Below are 18184 nucleotides of genomic sequence, written 5' to 3' on the forward strand. Positions count from 1 at the left end.
GGGATGCTCCACTTTTTACTCAGGGGATCCTGGGGAACCTTGTAACAAAATGCATTAATATAAAGCATACCCTGCTTTTCCCTTCTGAAAAATGTTGCAATTTAGGAGATTACATTCCCAACTAAATACTGGGCTTTAGATCAGAGCTAATGATTGACCACATGTCTTAAAAGACGTCATACAGTGAGAGCAAATGAATAGAATTATTGGAAACAGCAAAGGTATGTTTTCAATTGTATTGAGTGGGTTTAAACTATGCTACAGAGAGTCATGTTTTTATAAAGGGTATGGTCATGTTATTTATTTTATTAGAACACAGGAAACTTGTTTGAAGATGGTTGACAATGGTCCAGCTCGATTCATCTAGAATGTTTTGGCCGATGTCTTTCATTCCCCGTATAATTTTGTCTGAAGTGAGCAGATGCATTCAAAACTCTTCCACTGATTTTATAGCTGCTTCAAGCTTTGCAAAGGTTTTCAATGTGTAAACTTGCTCCTGCTGAAGTTGCTGGTAATGATGATGGTGGTGATGGTAAAGATTTCTTTTCTCACTGAAAATAACTTTCAAAATTAGAGGGGTGGGCTGAGGGGAGGGGAGGGAGGCTCAAGAGGGAGGGAATATATGTATAATTATGACTGACTCGAGTTGTCATATGGCAGAAATCCAACACAACATTGTAAAGTAATTTTCCTCCAATTAAAAAAAAAAGACACAAAAAACTAAGGGTTAACTAACTCCCTCCCTGCCACTCTCTCTGACCTCCCCTGTTATAAAATCTCTGCTTTGGAGCAGGTAGAAGGGGTGGCAAGCCCCTGACTGCTGTTGTCATTTAAATCCCTTTAGGATAGGGAATTTCAACTGAAATCCCTTTGGGACAATTACAGGTCACTTGCAGAGATTTTCAAAGAGGAACTTCGAAAAACACTCCTTGAGAATTGTCAGGACCCATGCAGCTGCTAGCCAGGTCTGATCCCCCATGACAACCTTCCTTTAGGTATGGACAGTAGGCAACTCTTTTTTTCCTCAAGGAAAGGCATTTTATTTTATTTTATTTTATTTTGTGTGACTCCTTTTATTTATTTATTTAACTTTACAATATTGTATTGGTTTTGCCATACATCAACATGAATCCGCCATGGGTGTACACGTGTTCCGCATCCTGAACCCCCTCCCACCTCCCTCCCTGTACCATCCCTCTGAGTCATCCCATTGCACCAGCCCCAAGTATCCTGTATCCTGCATCGAACCTGGACTGACGATTCATTTCATGTATGATATTATACATGTTTCAATGCCATTCTCCCAAATCATCCCACTTTCTCCCTCTCTCACAGAGTCCAGAAGACTGTTCTATACATCTGTGTCTCTTTTGCTGTCTCACATACAGGGTTATCGTTACCATCTTTCTAAATTCCATATATATGTGTTAGTATACTGTATTGGTGTTTTTCTTTCTGGCTTACCTGATTCTGTATAATAGGCTCCAGTTTCATCCACCTCATTAGAACTGATTCAAATGTATTCTTTTTAATGGCTGAGTAATACTCCATTGTGTATATGTACCACAGCTTTCTTACCCATTCATCTGCTGATGAACATCTAGGTTACTTCCATGTCCTGGCTATTATAAACAGTGCTGCGATGAACATTGGGGTACACGTGTCTCTTTCAATTCTGGTTTCCTTAGTGTGTATGCCCAGCAGTGGGATTGCTGGATCATAAGGCAGTTCTATTTCCAGTTTTTTAAGGAATCTCCACACTGTTCTCCATAGTGGCTGTACTAGTTTGCATTCCCATGGCATTTTATTTTAAATATAGCAGTGTGTGCATGTCAATCACAACTCCCAAGGATATTGAGTAGTTTTGAACGGGTGGACCAGAGCATTCTTAGGGTGTATGGCAAGATTACTGAGGGTAGAAGAATGAGAAAGTGGGATTGTCCATTACCCATCCCCTTTTTATAGCTCCATAATCAAAATTTACATGCCTCAGTATTCAGACAGGTCAATGATACACTCCCCTTTCCCGTCTCTCTGTCCCTAGACACAGAAAGTACAGGAAGTACTCAGCGTCCATCCATCGATCTAACAGCTAATGAGATATTGGCTTAGCCTATTCCTTATACTTCTGTTAAAAAATTCAATTGAGTACATTTTAAAGATCTCAATGGCTTTATTCAACAATTCATTAATCAGATAGCATCCAATCAAGCTAAAAGGAGCTTGATAAAAAGATAAAAAGGAGCTCCAAGAAAATGAAAGATGTTTGTAGGCAGAAATAAGTAGGAACAAGGGTATTTGAGGCAAAACAGTAGGTTGGTCATTGCCAGGTTTCTTTCCTTGAGTGGATGGGAGGAGGAGTCAGTCCAACAGATTATCTAACTAGTAATGCTGATCAGGGCTTTGCTGGTGGCTCAGTGGTAAAGAGTCTACCTGCCAAAGCAGAAATCACAGTTTCAATCCCTGGGTGGGGAAGATCCCCTGGAGGAGGAAATGGCAATCCACTCCAGTATTCTTGCCTGGAGCATCCCATGAGCAGAGGATTCTGGCAGGCTACAGTCCATGGGGTCACAAAAGAACTGGACACAACTGAATGACTAAACAACAACCAGCCTATATAATAATTAGACAAGAATTATTATAACTCACTTTTCAGACGAGGGACTGCAGAGATTATATGCCCTGTCTGGCATCATATGATAAAAAATAGACCTTCTGAGGAAAATTCCTTCTTTTTCTACCACCCCACCACACCCTTCACACAATACTATATCCCTACTATACTTCAAAGTACCTCTTGAAAAATCAAAGTTAATTCAATCAAGTTCAAGACAATTTTAGAGTGAAGGACATTTTGTTTGAATATGCCAATAATTTGAAAATGGATATTTAGTTGTGGTTTGTAGGTTAACTCTTCTTTTAATCATATTACTCAATTGATCTTTAAAATTATTGCCAGGGTAAAATATAGTAGTATCCATTTTCTGAAGGAAGAAAAGAAGCTAGCATTTATTAAATACCTGCAATGTGGCAGGTCTTTTTAGCCTATCTATTTCACTTAACCTTCAAAGTGCTGAGAGGAGCTACTCCACGTTCAGAGTCAGGAGGGGTGACCTCCTCCAAGGTAAGGAGCAGCGGCTGTGCTTTGCTGGAGCGCCCGTGAAGAGATACCCCACGTCCAAGGTAAGAGAAACCCAAGTAAGATGGTAGGTGTTGCGAGAGGGCATCAGAGGGCAGACACACTGAAACCATAATCACAGAAAACTAGCCAGTCTGAGCACACGGACCACAGCCTTGTCTAACTCAATGAAGCTAATCCATGCCGTGTGGGGCCACCCAAGTTGGATGGGTCATGGTGGAGAAGTCTGACAGAATGTGGTCCACTGGAGAAGGGAGTGGCAAACCACTTCAGTATTCTTGCCTTGAGAACCCCATGAACAGTATGAAAAGACAAAATGATAGGACACTGAAAGAGGAACTCCTCAGGTCAGTAGGTGCCCAATGTGCTACTGGAGATCAGTGGAGAAATAGCTCCAGAAAGAATGAAGGGATGGAGCCAAAGCAAAAACAATACCCAGCTGTGGATGTGACTGGTGAAAGAAGCAAGGTCCAATGCTGTAAAGAGCAATATTGCATAAGAACCTGGAGTGTTAGGTCCATGAATCAAGGCAAATTGGAAGTGGTCAAACAGGAGATGGCAAAAGTGAATGTCGACATTCTAGGAATCAGTGAACTACAGTGGACTGGAATGGGTGAATTTAACTCAGATGACCATTATATCTACTATTGTGGGCAGGAATCCTTCAGAAGAAATGGAGTAGCCATGGTCAACAAAAGAGTCCAAAATGCAGTACTTGGATGCAATCTCAAAAACGACAGAATGATCTCTGTTCGTTTCCAAGGCAAACCATTCAGTATCACGGTGATCCAAGCCTATGCCCCAACCAGCAATGCTGAAGAAGCTGAATGGTTCTATGAAGACCTACAGGACCTTTTAGAACTAACACCCCCAAAAGATGTCCTTTTCATTATAGGGAACTGGAATGCAAAAGTAGGAAGTCAAGAAACACCTGGGGTAACAGGCAAATTTGGCCTTGGAATACAGAATGAACCAGGACAAAGGCTAATAGAGTTTTGCCAAGAGAACTCACTGGTCATAGCAAACACCCTCTTTCAACAACACAAGAGAAGACTTTACACATGGACATCACCAGATGGTCAACACTGAAATCAGCTTGATTATATACTTTGCAGCCAAAGGTGGAGAAGCTCTATACAGTCAGCAAAAACAAGACCAGGAGCTGACTGTGGCTCAGATCATGAACTCCTTATTGCCAAATTCAGACTTAAATTGAAGAAAGTGGGAAAATACTAGACCATTCAGGTGTGACCTAAATCAAATCCCTTATGATTATACAGTGGAAGTGAGAAATAGATTTAAGGGACTAGATCTGATAGAGTACCTGATGAACTATGGATAGAGGTTCATGACATTGTATAGGAGACAGGAATAAAGACCATCCCCATGGAAAATAAATGCAAAAAAGCAAAATGGCTGTCTGAGGAGGATTTACAAATAGCTGTGAAAAGAAGAGAAGTGAAAATCAAAGGAGAAAAGGAAAGATATTCCCATTTGAATGCAAAGTTCCAAAGAATAGCAAGGAGAGATAAGAAAGCCTTCCTCAGCAATCAATGCAAAGAAATAGAGGAAAACAACAGAATGGGAAAGACTAGAGATCTCTTCAAGAAAATTAGAGATACCAAGGGAATATTTCATGCAAAGATGGGCTTGATAAAGGACAGAAATAGTAGGGACCTAACAGAACCAGAAGATATTAAGAAGAGTTGACAAGAATACACAGAAGAACTGTACAAAAAAGATCTTCATGACCCAGATAATCACGACAGTGTGATCACTCACCTAGAGCCAGACATCCTGGAATGAGGAGCCAAGTGGGCCTTAGAAAGCATCACTATGAACAAAACTAGTAGAGGTGATGCAATTCCAGTTGAGCTATTTCAAATCCTGAAAGATGATGCAGTGAAAGTGCTGCACTCAATATGTCAGCAAATCTGGAAAACTCAGCAGTGGCCACAGGACTGGAAAAGGTCAGTTTTCATTCCAATCCCAAAGAAAGGAAATGCCAAAGAATGCTCAAAATACTGCACAATTGCACTCATCTCACACGCTAGTAAAGTAGTGCTCAAAATTCTCCAAGCCAGGCTTCAGCAATACGTGAACTGTGAACTTCCAGATGTTCAAACTGGTTTAGGAAAGGCAGAGGAACCAGAGATCAAATTGCCAACATTCACTGGATCATGGAAAAAGCAAGAGAGTTCCAGAAAACATCTATTTCTGCTTTATTGACTATGCCAAAACCTTTGACTGTGTGGATCACAATAAACTGTGGAAAATTCTGAAAGAGATGGGAATACCAGATCACCTGACCTGCCTCTTGAGAAACCTATATGCAGGTCAGGAAGCAACAGTTAGAACTGGACATGGGACAACAGACTGGTTCCAAATAGGAAAAGGAGTACAACAAGGCTGTATATTGTCACCCTGCTTATTTAATTTATATGCAGAGTACATCATGAGAAACCCTGGGCTAGAAGAAGCACAAGCTGGAATCAAGATTGCCAGGGGAGATATCAATAACCTCAGATATGCAGATGACACCACTCTTATGGTAGAAAGTGAAGAAGAAATAAAGAGCCTCTTGATGAAAGTGAAAGAGGAGAGTGAAAAAGTTGGCTTAAAGCTCAACACTCAGAAAACTAAGGTCATGGCATCTGGTCCCATCACCTCGTGGCGAATAGATGGGGAGACATTGGAAACAGTGGCTGACTTTATTTTGGGGGCTCCAAAATGAATGCAGATGGTGACTGCAGCCATGAAATTAAAAGACGCTTACTCCTTGGAAGGAAAGTTATGACCAACCTAGATAGCATATTCAAAAGCAGAGACATTACTTTGCCAACAAAGGTCCGTCTAGTTAAGGCTATGGTTTTTCCAGTGGTCATGTATGGATGTGAGAGTTGGACTGTGAAGAAAGCTGAGTGCCAAAGAATTGATGCTTTTGAACTGTGGTGTTTGACAAGACCCTTGCGAGTCCCTTGGAATTCAAGGAGATCCAACCAGTCCATCCTAAAGGAGACCAGTCCTGAGTGTTCATTGGAAGGAATGATGCTGAGGCTGAAATTCCAGTAATCTGGCCACCTCATGCGAAGCGTTGACTCATTGGAAAAGACTCTGATGCTGGGAGGGATTGGGGGCAGGAGGAGAAGGGGATGACAGAGGATGAGATGGCTGGATGGTATCACCGACTCGATGCACATGAGTTTGGGTGAATTCTGGGAGTTGGTGATGGACAGAGGGGCCTGGTGTGCTGAGATTCATGGGGTTGCAAAGAGTCAGACACGACTGAGTGACTGAACTGAACTGAAATAATATAAATTATCAGTATCATTTATTGACCACTCATATATCACCTGATGTATTCATTATAACAGTCTTATCAGGTTGGCTGCATAAGTGAAAATTAAACCATAGGAGCATTAAAAAACATTCCCAATGTCATAGCATTAGGATTTGAACTTATTTTCAAAGGTCATATTCTTAACAACTTCTTGTGGTTCCGAGTGGCCAAGACGATTGTTTTTTGGTCAAAATGATGGTGTCCATTGTGTGTGGGACTTTGTACTCAGGATGGGGAAGAATGAAAAATCTCTGATCTTGGGTGTCTTACTGTCTAATAGATGACAAAGGGTCCAGGGGACAGGTGCCAGTCGAGTCTGGAGAACAAGGACAAGGAGATCTTGACAATGGTTGGCAATGTAAGAAGAAACTCTTTCCCATGGACCTAGTGGAGCCAGGATAAGAAGTTGTGAAGGTGAGATTCCTGTTCACTCACAACCCCCTAATTTATCTCCACTCTTCCAATCAGGGTAAACTTGCCATTTTGAAGAAAAGAAGAAGAAAAAAAAAGAGTTTCCTCCAGCATCTGTATAACTTGTTTCAAAAAGAACTCTTGTCAAGGCTTTGAGAAGTTCAGGATGATGACATGTATAACAACCCAAAGGGCTTTTCAGCTACACTTGGAGCTGAGTCAGGAAATCAACCCCTAATATTCGTAGGAAGGTCTGATGCTGAAACTGAAGATCCAATACTTTGGCCACCTGATGCGAAGAAGAGCCCACTCATTGGGAAAGACCCTGATGCTGGGAAAGATTGAAGTCAAAAGGAGAATAAAGTGGGTGCAGAGAATGAGATGGTGGGATGGCATCACTCTCTCAATGGACATGAATCTAAACAAACTCTGGGAGATAGTGAAGGACAGAGAAGCCTGGTGTGCTGCAGTCCATGGGGTTGCAAAGAGCCAGACACAACTTAGTGACTGAACAACGAGAACAAGGCTCATTAGATCAAGAGGCAATAGAAACACGTGATGTTCCTTCACTCCTCTCCTGCGTCCTTGACTACGAGAATGACCTTCCTATCGGAATGGGCAGGATGGGAGAATGTGGAAGCTTCAGTAGATGTGAGGATCCAAAGCGGACAGGAGGTGGGGTGGACCTCAACCTCCAAGTCAATATTGATTGACTTGGTTGTCAAAAGTGAAAGAAGGTGGAGGCCTGGGAGTCAGGGCAGATTCCAGAAGGGATTTTTGGAAGATAGTCTGTGAATTTCAGGAAGGGAGTGACCTGATCACTTAGGAACTACCGGAGTGCACAAAGGATGGACTGTGGAGTGTGTCCAATGAGAAGCATTTCTTGCCGGCAAGTCAGGCAAATGAGATACAAACAGAATGCTTGGATTTCAGACATTCATCTGTCAAATGTGCAGATGCTGCAAGAAGAAATTAGAATTTCTCCTGGAAGATTACACTTTGCAGTCTGAAATGGTCTGAAAGTCTAAAATTCTAGTATGTATGGTTAGGTGACAATCCCAAGATTAGTGGTTTGTAGAAAACACTGATGTACAAAATGACTAGTGTAGATGCTATTGTTTTTTTAGGCCGTGACAAAGTATGGTACTGGGCTTCCCTGGTAGCTCAGCTGGTAAAGAATCCACCTGCAATGCGGGTAGATTGATTCCTGGGTTGGGAAGTTCCCCTGGAGAAGAGATAGGTTACCCACTCCAGTTTTCTCGAGCTTCCCTAGTGGCTCAGACGACAAAGAATCTGCCTGCAGTGTGGAAGATCTGGGCTTGACCCCTGAGCTGGGAAGATCCCCTGGAGGAGGGCATGGCAACCTGCTCCAGTATTCTTGCCTGGGAAATCACATGGACAGAGGAGCCTGGTGGGCTACAGTCCATGGGGTCACAAACAGTTGGACATGACTGAACAACTAAGTACAGCACAGCATAAAGTATGGTATTATGCCAGAATACAGAAAATGTCACAAATGAAATACTTTTTGAGCACTGACATCTTCTATCCATGTATCTTAACCATATCCTTTACAAGAATCAAAATATAAACCCTCACAACCCATCTTCACCCTGTGCTTCCTTCCTCTGCTAAACCATGATAAGCCTTTCTTTTTCTTTTGTAATGCATGATTACTCACCGTTGCATTATCTTAGGCACAAGCACACACACACTCCCCAACCTGGAGTTGCATTATGTATTCCGTTTGTGTGTGTGTGTGTGTGCTTCTCTTGTATGACTTAAAAAAATTTTTTTAATTAATTTATTTTTATTTGGAATATGATTGCTTTACAATATTGTGTTGGTTTCTGCTATGCATCAATGAGTTTTCCAATTGTTGATAAAGGAAGCAAAGTCTTCCCTTTTCATCACTCCTCAAGGCTTCTCTTTCCAGGAAGGCATGGGTAGGGTTTGACCAGAGGGACCCTTAAACTGTTGACCACTGTTCCCCTTTTGGCAGTGGGATGCTTTCTGTTGCCCAAACTTTCTTCGCTGGCCACACACAACATAGTCTAGCATCAGGCTGAGAAGATTTTTTTTCTCCAATGGTAGACGATACCAGTCTTGTTTATAAATGTGGGTTTTCAAGTTTTATGGGGGAAATAATTTTTAACTTTTGTTTTTCTCTGAAATTGAGCAAATCTCCACCTCTCTTACGAAAGTTTACATAAACAAGTGGGACTGGAGGATGGTTTTTCTTCTTCAAACACAAGGGAAAATGGACCATTTGCCTCTTCCAAGAATGGCCATAAGTTTTCTCATGAAAAACCTCAAATAAACTGTTTCCCACTCGAGCATGTACCTATGACCGGGAATGGATCGAGAACAACTTCTTACTGGATCAGTTATTTCGAAACTGTAAACAACAGTTTAATCAATCATCTTCCAGCTTACAGTTCACCAGAGGTAGGGGATTTTTAAATTGGTATGTGCTCAGTTGCTAAGTCATATCCAACTGTTTGCAATCCCATGGACTGTAACTCACCAATCTCCTCCGTCCATGGGATTTCTCAGGCAAGAATATTGGAGTGGGTTGCCGTTTCCTCCTCCATTAGATTGGTACAGACTATCTTATTTACAAAGAAGAAATAGAGACACAGACATAGAGAACAAATGAATGAACACCAAGGGAGGAAAGGGGAGTGGGATGAATTGGGAGATTGGGATTGATATATATACACTGTTGATACTGTGTATAAAATAGATTGCTAGTGGCAATGGCACCCCACTCCAGTACTCTTGCCTGGAAATTCCCAGGGACGGAGGAGCCTGGTAGGTTGCAGTCCATGAGATCGCTAAGAGTTGGACACGACTGAGCGACTTCACTTTCACTTTTCACTTTCATGCATTGGAGAAGGCAATGGCAACCCACTCCAGTGTTCTTGCCTGGAGAATCCCAGGGACGGGGGAGCCTGGTAGGCTGCCATCTATGGGGTCACACAGAGTCGGACACGACTGAAGCGACTTAGCAGCAGTGAGAACCTACTGTGTAGCCCAGGGAACCCTCCTCGGTGCTCTGTGGTGACCTAAATGGGAAGAAATCCAAACAAGAGGGGATATATGGTACACATACAGCTGATTCACTTTGCTGTTCAGAAGACACTAACACAACATTATAAAACAACTATACTCCCCAATAAACATTTTTAAAAATAAATAAGCCACAAAACAAACACAAAAACCCCAAACCATAGCCACTGATTCCCAAGGGAGAGGGGGATAATTAAGGGCACATGGGCCACAGCAAAACTAAGAAAAAGGTCTTTTCATCTCCTTTGGAAATTATAATTTTTACTGTTTAGCAAAGAAATTGAATTGCAACTGTCTTTATAGTATGCCTGGTTAGGAGACAAGGATATAGAAGAGGAAAGGGGAAGAGAAAAATAGGAAAGGAGACGTGAGGCATGTTGCAGAATAAAAACAGAAAACCGGATCTGTGATCCAGTTATAAACAAAGAGATAGAGAAATAGATCCAGATATAGCCGGACAGAAACATAGAAATTCTTTCATGTAGAGACACACACACACGTACACACAAACCATCCAAGAGAAATAGAGAAATAAACACACACATGCACACACACACAAGGCTTACAAACAAGAAACCCAGTGAACAGAAGTCCACACATTTTAGAGACTCACACATTGAGAGGGAGGGAGAGAAACTAAGGCATGAGGACGCTTGTTGACCGGGCACATGACTCCCTTCTGAGGACTCCCACTGAAATTGATCTGTTCGTTGACCATGACTTTTATCTTTCCTTCCACGTTTATACTCATGCCATGCCTCAAGAGTCGGTCCTGTGCTTACTCATCTCTCTCCCTGCTTCCTGCCTGAGATGCTGTTCTGAAGGCCAGAGGTGGGCAGTAGATATTTTTTGTTTCCTGTGTTTAATAGGCAATAGATACTCTCCTACGCTTTCTTCTTAACTTGACCAGAATTGTGAGAAAAAAGCTCTTCAAAAATTGCTTTTTATCTTCCCTTAGAAACATTGACTTCCTCTTCTGGAAAGGGGCTCAAGGCAGTTTCTCCTTCTCTGGCCTTGTTCCCAGTAAATGATGATCCAGGACCATCCAAACACGCCACCTGAAGGCTGAGCGTGGCCAGTTGTCACTGAGAGCTGAGCCAGAAGCGAATAAAGACTTCAGCCGTCCTTTTCCACTGCTATGTCAAAACTGTCAATTTTACTCCCAACCTAAAATCTGCCTCCTTGCCCCATTTCTCTCCGTGGTCTGTCTGTGCTGGTTGAATTGCTCTGGATCATGTGTTTCCGGATGAGCGTCTCTGGGCTGAGTCGCCTGTGTGCGTCCTGTCCCCGAGGGGCAGGTCCATGGCCCCTTCTATCACACGGAAGAGCCACATACAATGGTCAGGTGTTGCTGTGTGTCAGTGTCTCCACGCGTGGGCTTTGCTTGCTCACTCGAGGCATGGCTGTTTGCATTGGTCTGACATCCTTCCTCTGTGAAGGGAGAACAAGGAAGAGAGGGTCGTCTTTCCCTGGGAACTGATAAAAGAAATGTTCACATCCCGACATGTAGGAGAGTCATTCTGGCTTATCCATGAGTTAACTTGAACCTGATGCTAACTAAGACAGCCCTTTTATGGCCTATCATACCTACAGGGTATGTCTGCTTTAAATATTAGAGAAAAGAACACATTGACCAAGAGTAAACAACGTCCCCATTGAAAACAAAGGTTAAATGCCTCCCTTCCTAGGATGCTGGTCCTCCTTTGATAAGACACCCTTCCCAGGTGTCAAGGCCATACTGACTCACTGCGTATGTGTTGGCCTGTTTTTTTTTTTTTTAACCTTAAAGAAATGTAACCCTGACTTGTTTAATGTCCTTTGTTAAGATATAAAAAAGATATAAAACTGTGTTGGAAACCCTGCTTCTCCGGAGCACTTTCTCAGAGTCATCAGGGAAGCAGGCTTCCAGGCTAGTCCTCAGTTTGGCTCAAACAAAACTGTTTTATATTCTTATTATTGGTGATTTGTTGATGATTTTTCAACAACAGGAGAGTGTCCCATGGTCAGATGCCAGGCCCTTCTCCCACTTGCTCAGGTTGGCAGAGTGAGGATGTACTGGCTCTAGGTGGATGATGCTTTGGGAAATGGAGTATTTCCTGCCATAATAGTAGACAAGGATGTCATGGTCATCAGCAACTCCAGCCCTCCAAATGTTAATTCCTGAGCCCTAAGGGCACTCAGAAAGGAGAAGAATACCTAGGGGATCTGGTAGCCATCAGACTGCAGGTGCTCCCTATGGTGAGCACTGAGGAACTTTCAGTTCAGTTCAGTTCAGTCACTTAGTCGTGTCCGACTCTTTGTGACCCCATTGACTGTAGCACGCCAGGCCTCCCTGTCCATCACCAACTCCCAGAGTTTACTCAAACTCATGTCCATTGAGTCAGTGATGCCATCCAACCATCTCATCCTCTGTCATCCCCTTCTCCTCCTGCTGTCAATCTTTCCCAACATCAGAATGTGAAAATACAGGACTCTGGCCCCAGATAGCGGAGATGAGTGATTTCAGGATGCCTAGGCTCTTGCATCTTTCCATACACAGAAAAGCACTAAATTCCTTAACCTGCGGTGTCTGGTTTTCTTTAATTCACAAAAATACTTTTGATGGTCAGACTACCTGTCTTTTGCTGCAAACATCTGCACAGACTGGCTCCTCCCCTTGCCTCCTCGGAGTGCTTCTCTCAGGGATGCTTGAGATGCTGCCTCCTGGGCTTAAGTCCTAAAAATTTCTGCCAAATAGAACATAGCTCTCAACTTTCAGGTTGTGACTATTTTTAAGCTAGCACCCTTTGACTTGCATCCCCACCGTGTAAAACAAATATCCAGAGGGGAGCTTAAAGGCCTCTCCTGGAAGCAAGATGTGGAGGGGCAGGCTCCGGGTTCAATAGCAGGAGAGTCATACATGCGGCCTCGTGAACTTCATCACAGCCAACTCCACCAGCAGAGAGAGGTGGGGCGAGGAGGATTCAGAGGAAGTGAGAGAAGAGAGGTCAGGGAAAGAGGTATAAATAAACCGGCCATAGAGTGATGAGGGAGTGGGCATCTTGCCTGGGGAGGCTTCATGGGGATGGGATGGAAGTCCAGGGTTGCTGGCTCAAAATCATAATTGCTTTCAAGACTTTCCAGTTGTTTTATGGTCCCTCTGAAATATCACCTTCCATTTGATCCGAGGTCAGCTGATACATCAGAACGTGTCTGTGATGGACAGAGGCATAAATACATACCCGCAGCCCAAATTCCCTGAATTTTTGCTGGATTATTAACAGGCATATTCGGTGGGTGGTGCAGTCATGTGCCATGTATGCAAGTGGCCATTTCTCTGCCAGGTGTGTGCAAAGATACACACAGGGAAGTGCATGGAAATACCATTTTTTGGCACATGAACCTCAAGTGTGTGGATCTCTATATATGAGGACATGGGCCCAGAGAGGGGACGTGAACTTGAACACATGTCCCTCTGTTCCTCTTTCACAGAAAAGCTGTCTGCAGCAATCCTGAGCCAGCCTGTGGATCAAGGTGTGCACAAAAACACACACAGACAAACACACAGACATTCTCCTTTTTATTCTTACAAATAGTCTTTTAGTAAAAATTAGTTTAGAGCACAGCATGATAATAATCAAAAGGAGGGCCCATCCCATCAAGGTCATGTTTATATCCTAGGCCAGTGTGTATATCAGCTGATTGGCATACTGAAATAGACAGGAACGATACTAACAACAGTAATCCGAGTACAGACCCTCCTTCTTCAAGGCCGGCTACCTTACGGCACAGCCGTCTCCTTCAGTCCTCGGTAACAGTCTTGTGAAAAGGCATTTTTATCCCATGTTGTAAGTGAGGAAAGTGAAGCTTAGGGTGGTTAAGCAACAGGTGTAGGGTTCCCCAGCCGGGCAGTGTGGACTCCTGATTCAAACATGGGTTTTCCTGACCCCAAAACCCAGCTCTCCACCCCAGTTCCTGACTCATTGTTTTTTCTCCCGTTTCATCAGAACACAGTTCTGTCTACGTTCATGTGCGTATTTCCCTCCCAGGTTCCTAAATAGCAGAGCCTGGATGCCCTCTTAGGGGCTTCAGCCTTCTGCGCGTTCTCCTTCCAGGCTCGTGTCTAATACTGTTTCCTTCGTGCCTTGCCTGGAGGTACTGGGGCCGGCTACTCGTTGCCCCTCTCTGGGGGCTGCCTACGGTAGCATCCTTCTCCTCCTAAATCTGGCCTCTTTAGGGAAATTTTCATACTTTTTTCTTTCCCTTGTGGTTTCTTTGTTTGGTTGCTTGGTTTACTGATCTTTCCTCTTCTGATTTTAAGAAGACATTTGAACCACACTGAGACTCCCTAGGGATGGAGCGTTCTGCTATCAGTCACTCTCACCTCTGGTAGGTTCTCGAGTGGCTATATTTGTTACGTCCTTCTTTCACTGGACTGGTTTATATTTTTAGCTTACTTCTTTTTCCTTTCCTTTCTACCTTTTAAACAAATTTTATTAGGCCTCTAAAATTTTTATAGAACCACTATTCCCAAAGCTTCGGCCAAGCTTCCTTTTTAAAGTCAGACAAACACTTCGAGTAGTTTTTAAAGTTTACAAAGATAGGGGTTTTGTTACTGTTCAATTAAACATTTCAACATAAAATATCTCAGACTTTAGTAAGGTTTAGAGAATAGCATAAACATTCGGATACTTGGCACCTAGCTTTATAAAATCTTAACATTTAGCCTTTTCAGATTTTTTTTTTCAAGAGAGAAAAGCAACTTCTAATTCTGAAAACTGGTTGTTAAAAGGAAATAATTAAGTGGGATTTCTGTGTTAACTGTATTTCAGGACATGGCACCCCACTCCAGTACTCTTGCCTGGAAAATCCACGGACGGAGGAGCCTGGTAGGCTGCAGTCCATGGGGTCGCGAAGAGTCGAACATGACTGAGTGACTTCACTTTCACTTTTTACTTTCATGCATTGGAGAAGGAAATGGCAACCCACTCCAGTGTTCTTGCCTGGAGAATCCCAGGGATGGCGGAGCCTGGTGGGCTGCTGTCTGTGGGGTCACACAGAGTCGGACACGACTGACGCGACTTAGCAAAACAGCCCCTGAAAATGAAAGGTGTTTTGTTTTGGTTTGGTTTACAAAGTAACTCAGTCTAATAAAGTTAAAGAAATGATGGAACTGGAAAATTGTCATTTTGTAAAGTGTAATGAAATCAGCAATCCAGGCAATGGTCATCAAAGGAGGAAACTAACACATGAAAGGCTGATGAGGAACTCTGCAGTGGAGGAATTGCTTTCCACTATCTTGTCACCATTATCAACATCTCCATCACTGAATCAGGACTCGTTTCCTGTGATAGTGCAATGAAATTATTCAACGTAACCTAAGACATTTTCTTGCCCAAAAATTCAGTTGAACTTGAATTTAACCAAAACTTTAGAGAAAACTTCCACGTATGGATGATATAGGGGAGAAAGACTCAGCTTAAATGGCACCAGGAGATGGCAAACATTAATCTAGAATGTGGGATAGTCTAAAAGGCTGGTTCCAACACTCTAACAAAAAGTATGAAAAGGTGGGTTTTGGAGGTGGAGGGGAAAAGAGACTGCTCTTGATTTAAAGCAATTTTTCCTTGGGGGCTCGGAAGGTAAAGAATCTGCCTGCAATGCAGGAGATCTGGGTTCAGTCCCTGGGTCGGGAAGATCCCCTGGAGAAGGAAATGGCAACCCATTCCAGTATTCTTGCCTGGAGAATTCCATGGACAGAGGAACCTGTGGGCTACAGTCCATGGGGTTGCAAAGAGTTCAATACAACTGAGCAGCTAACACACAACACACAAAACAAAAGCAGTGTGTGATCCTTGTTGGGGTCCTGATTTGTACAAGACTACTGTAAAAATCAATAACAATCCTAGACAGTGTGTTGAAAAGCAGAGACATTACTCTACCAACAAAGGTCTGTATAGTCAAGGCTGTGGTCTTCCCGGTGGTCACGTATGATTGTGAGTGCTGGACTGTAAAGAAGGCAGAACACCAAAGAATTGATGCCTTTGAACTGTGGTGCTGGAGAAGACTCCTGAAAGTCTCCTGGACAGCAAGGAGATGGAACTACTCAATTTTAAGGGAGATCAACCCTGAATATTCACTAGAAGGACTGATACTGAAGCTCCAGTATTTTGGTCATCTGATATGAACAGATGACTCATTGGAAAAATCCCTGATGCTGGGAAAGATCGAGGGCAAAAGGAGAAGAGGGTGTCAGAGGATGAGATGGCTGGACAGCATCACTGATGCAATGAACATGAACTTGAGCTAACTCTGAGAGATGGTGACAGACAGGGAGGCCTGGCATGCTGCAGTGCGTCGGGGTTGCAGAGTTGGACATGACTGGGTGACTGAACAACAACAAAGTGTAGAAAAGGGGCTTTCCCGATGGCTCAGCAGGTAAAAATCCACCTGCAGTGCAGAAGACACAGGAGATGCGGGTTAGAGCCCTGCGAAGGGAAGATTCCCTGGAGGAGGAAATGGCAACCCACTCTAGTATTCTTAACTGAAAAATCCCACGGACAGAGGAGCCTAGCAGGCTATAGTTCATGGGATCACAAAGGAGTTGGACATAACTTAGTGACTAAGCAAGCAAATCATGGAAATTTAATATAAATGACACAGTTTAGATGATAACAGTTTTGATTATTTTGTTAGATTTGATAACAGCATTAGGGTTTTAAAAGGAAGTATTCAGTTTTAGCGGAGAAGGCAATGGTACCCCACTCCAGTACTCTTGCCTGGAAAATCCCATGGACGGAGGAGCCTGGAAGGCTGCAGTCCATGGGGTCGCTGAGGGTTGGACATGACTGAGCGACTTCACTTTCACTTTTCACTTTCATGCATTGGAGAAGGAAATGGCAACCCACTCCAGTGTTCTTGCCTGGAGAATCCCAGGGACAGGGGAGCCTGGGGGGCTGCCATCTATGGGGTCGCACAGAGTCGGACACGACTGAAGTGATTTAGTAGTAGCAGTAGTATTCAGTTTTAGAGATGATTACTGAATTAAGGCATTTGCTTTGAAACAGTAGCAGCAACACATCACAGATTCATTTGAGGTCCCTGAGCAAACCCTCCTATGATCTCACGTTTTTCTTTCCCTCATCATCTGAATTCAATCTTTACTATTTCCACTCATTCTCATTTCTATTACTTTATGAAGATGTATCCATCAGTGATCCACAGTATTCATTTTCATTTCTTTGAAACTTTCCCAAACCATATTCTTCCTCATGTATCATTCCATAATTTATTTTTATATAACATTACCATTATGAGATTCTTATTCCAAATATGGAATAGATGTGGCCATTCACTTCATTGCCTTATTATTTTCCATTATAAAAATATTCCACAATTTATTTATGGATTCAACTGATGACCGATACTGGGCTGTTTTCAATTTGCCACGATAACTAACAATGCAGCAGCCAGCATTCTTGTATATGCTCCATTGTTCACATTAGCTAGAATCTTCCTGGAAATAGATTTGATGAGTTGAAAGGCATCTGTGTTTTCACCTTTACCAGAAATCAATAGGTTATTCTGGAAAGATATTGTAACAACTTATATGCCCAACACAGGTTGTAAAAATCTGTGAAACTTTACACGTTTGCCAGCACTTGGGATGATCAGGTGTTGATAGAAAAACTTCGAACTTTGAATCACAATTGTTTGGGAGATTTTCTCACATAGAGTGCATGTGTGTGTGTGTGTGTGTGTGTGTGCTCTCTCACTCAGTTGTGTCCAACTCTTTGTGACCCCGTGGACTGTAGACCCCCAGGCTCCTCTACCCATGGGCTTCTCCAGGAAAGAATACTGGAGTGGCTTGCCATGTCCTTGTCCAATCTCACATGGAGACTTAGGCTTTCAAATGCAATTCTCCAAAGGGAAGCATGTTGAAGACTGGACGAAAGATACAAATTTATAAAACAAAATAAACCAACCAAGCTGAACATATCCTAACTCCCGTGCATCGTGGCATCGTTGGACCATAAAGTCATTCTAATCCCAGCACCTTTTCAGTTGCTCAGCCTACACTGAAATCAGGCTGCAGTCAGGACCTAAAGAGCCCTTAGAGGCAGAGCGCTGGTGACCCAGGAGGGAAGCACAGGGGTCATGGAGAGGCAGGTGGACCTAGGGCCACATGTCAAGAAGAAGGGCATAGCTTCCCAGATTACAAACCCTCTGCTGGTCTCTCTCCA

This window comes from Bubalus bubalis, chromosome 4, assembly GCF_019923935.1.
Source record: "Bubalus bubalis isolate 160015118507 breed Murrah chromosome 4, NDDB_SH_1, whole genome shotgun sequence".
Classification (NCBI taxonomy): domain Eukaryota; kingdom Metazoa; phylum Chordata; class Mammalia; order Artiodactyla; family Bovidae; genus Bubalus; species Bubalus bubalis.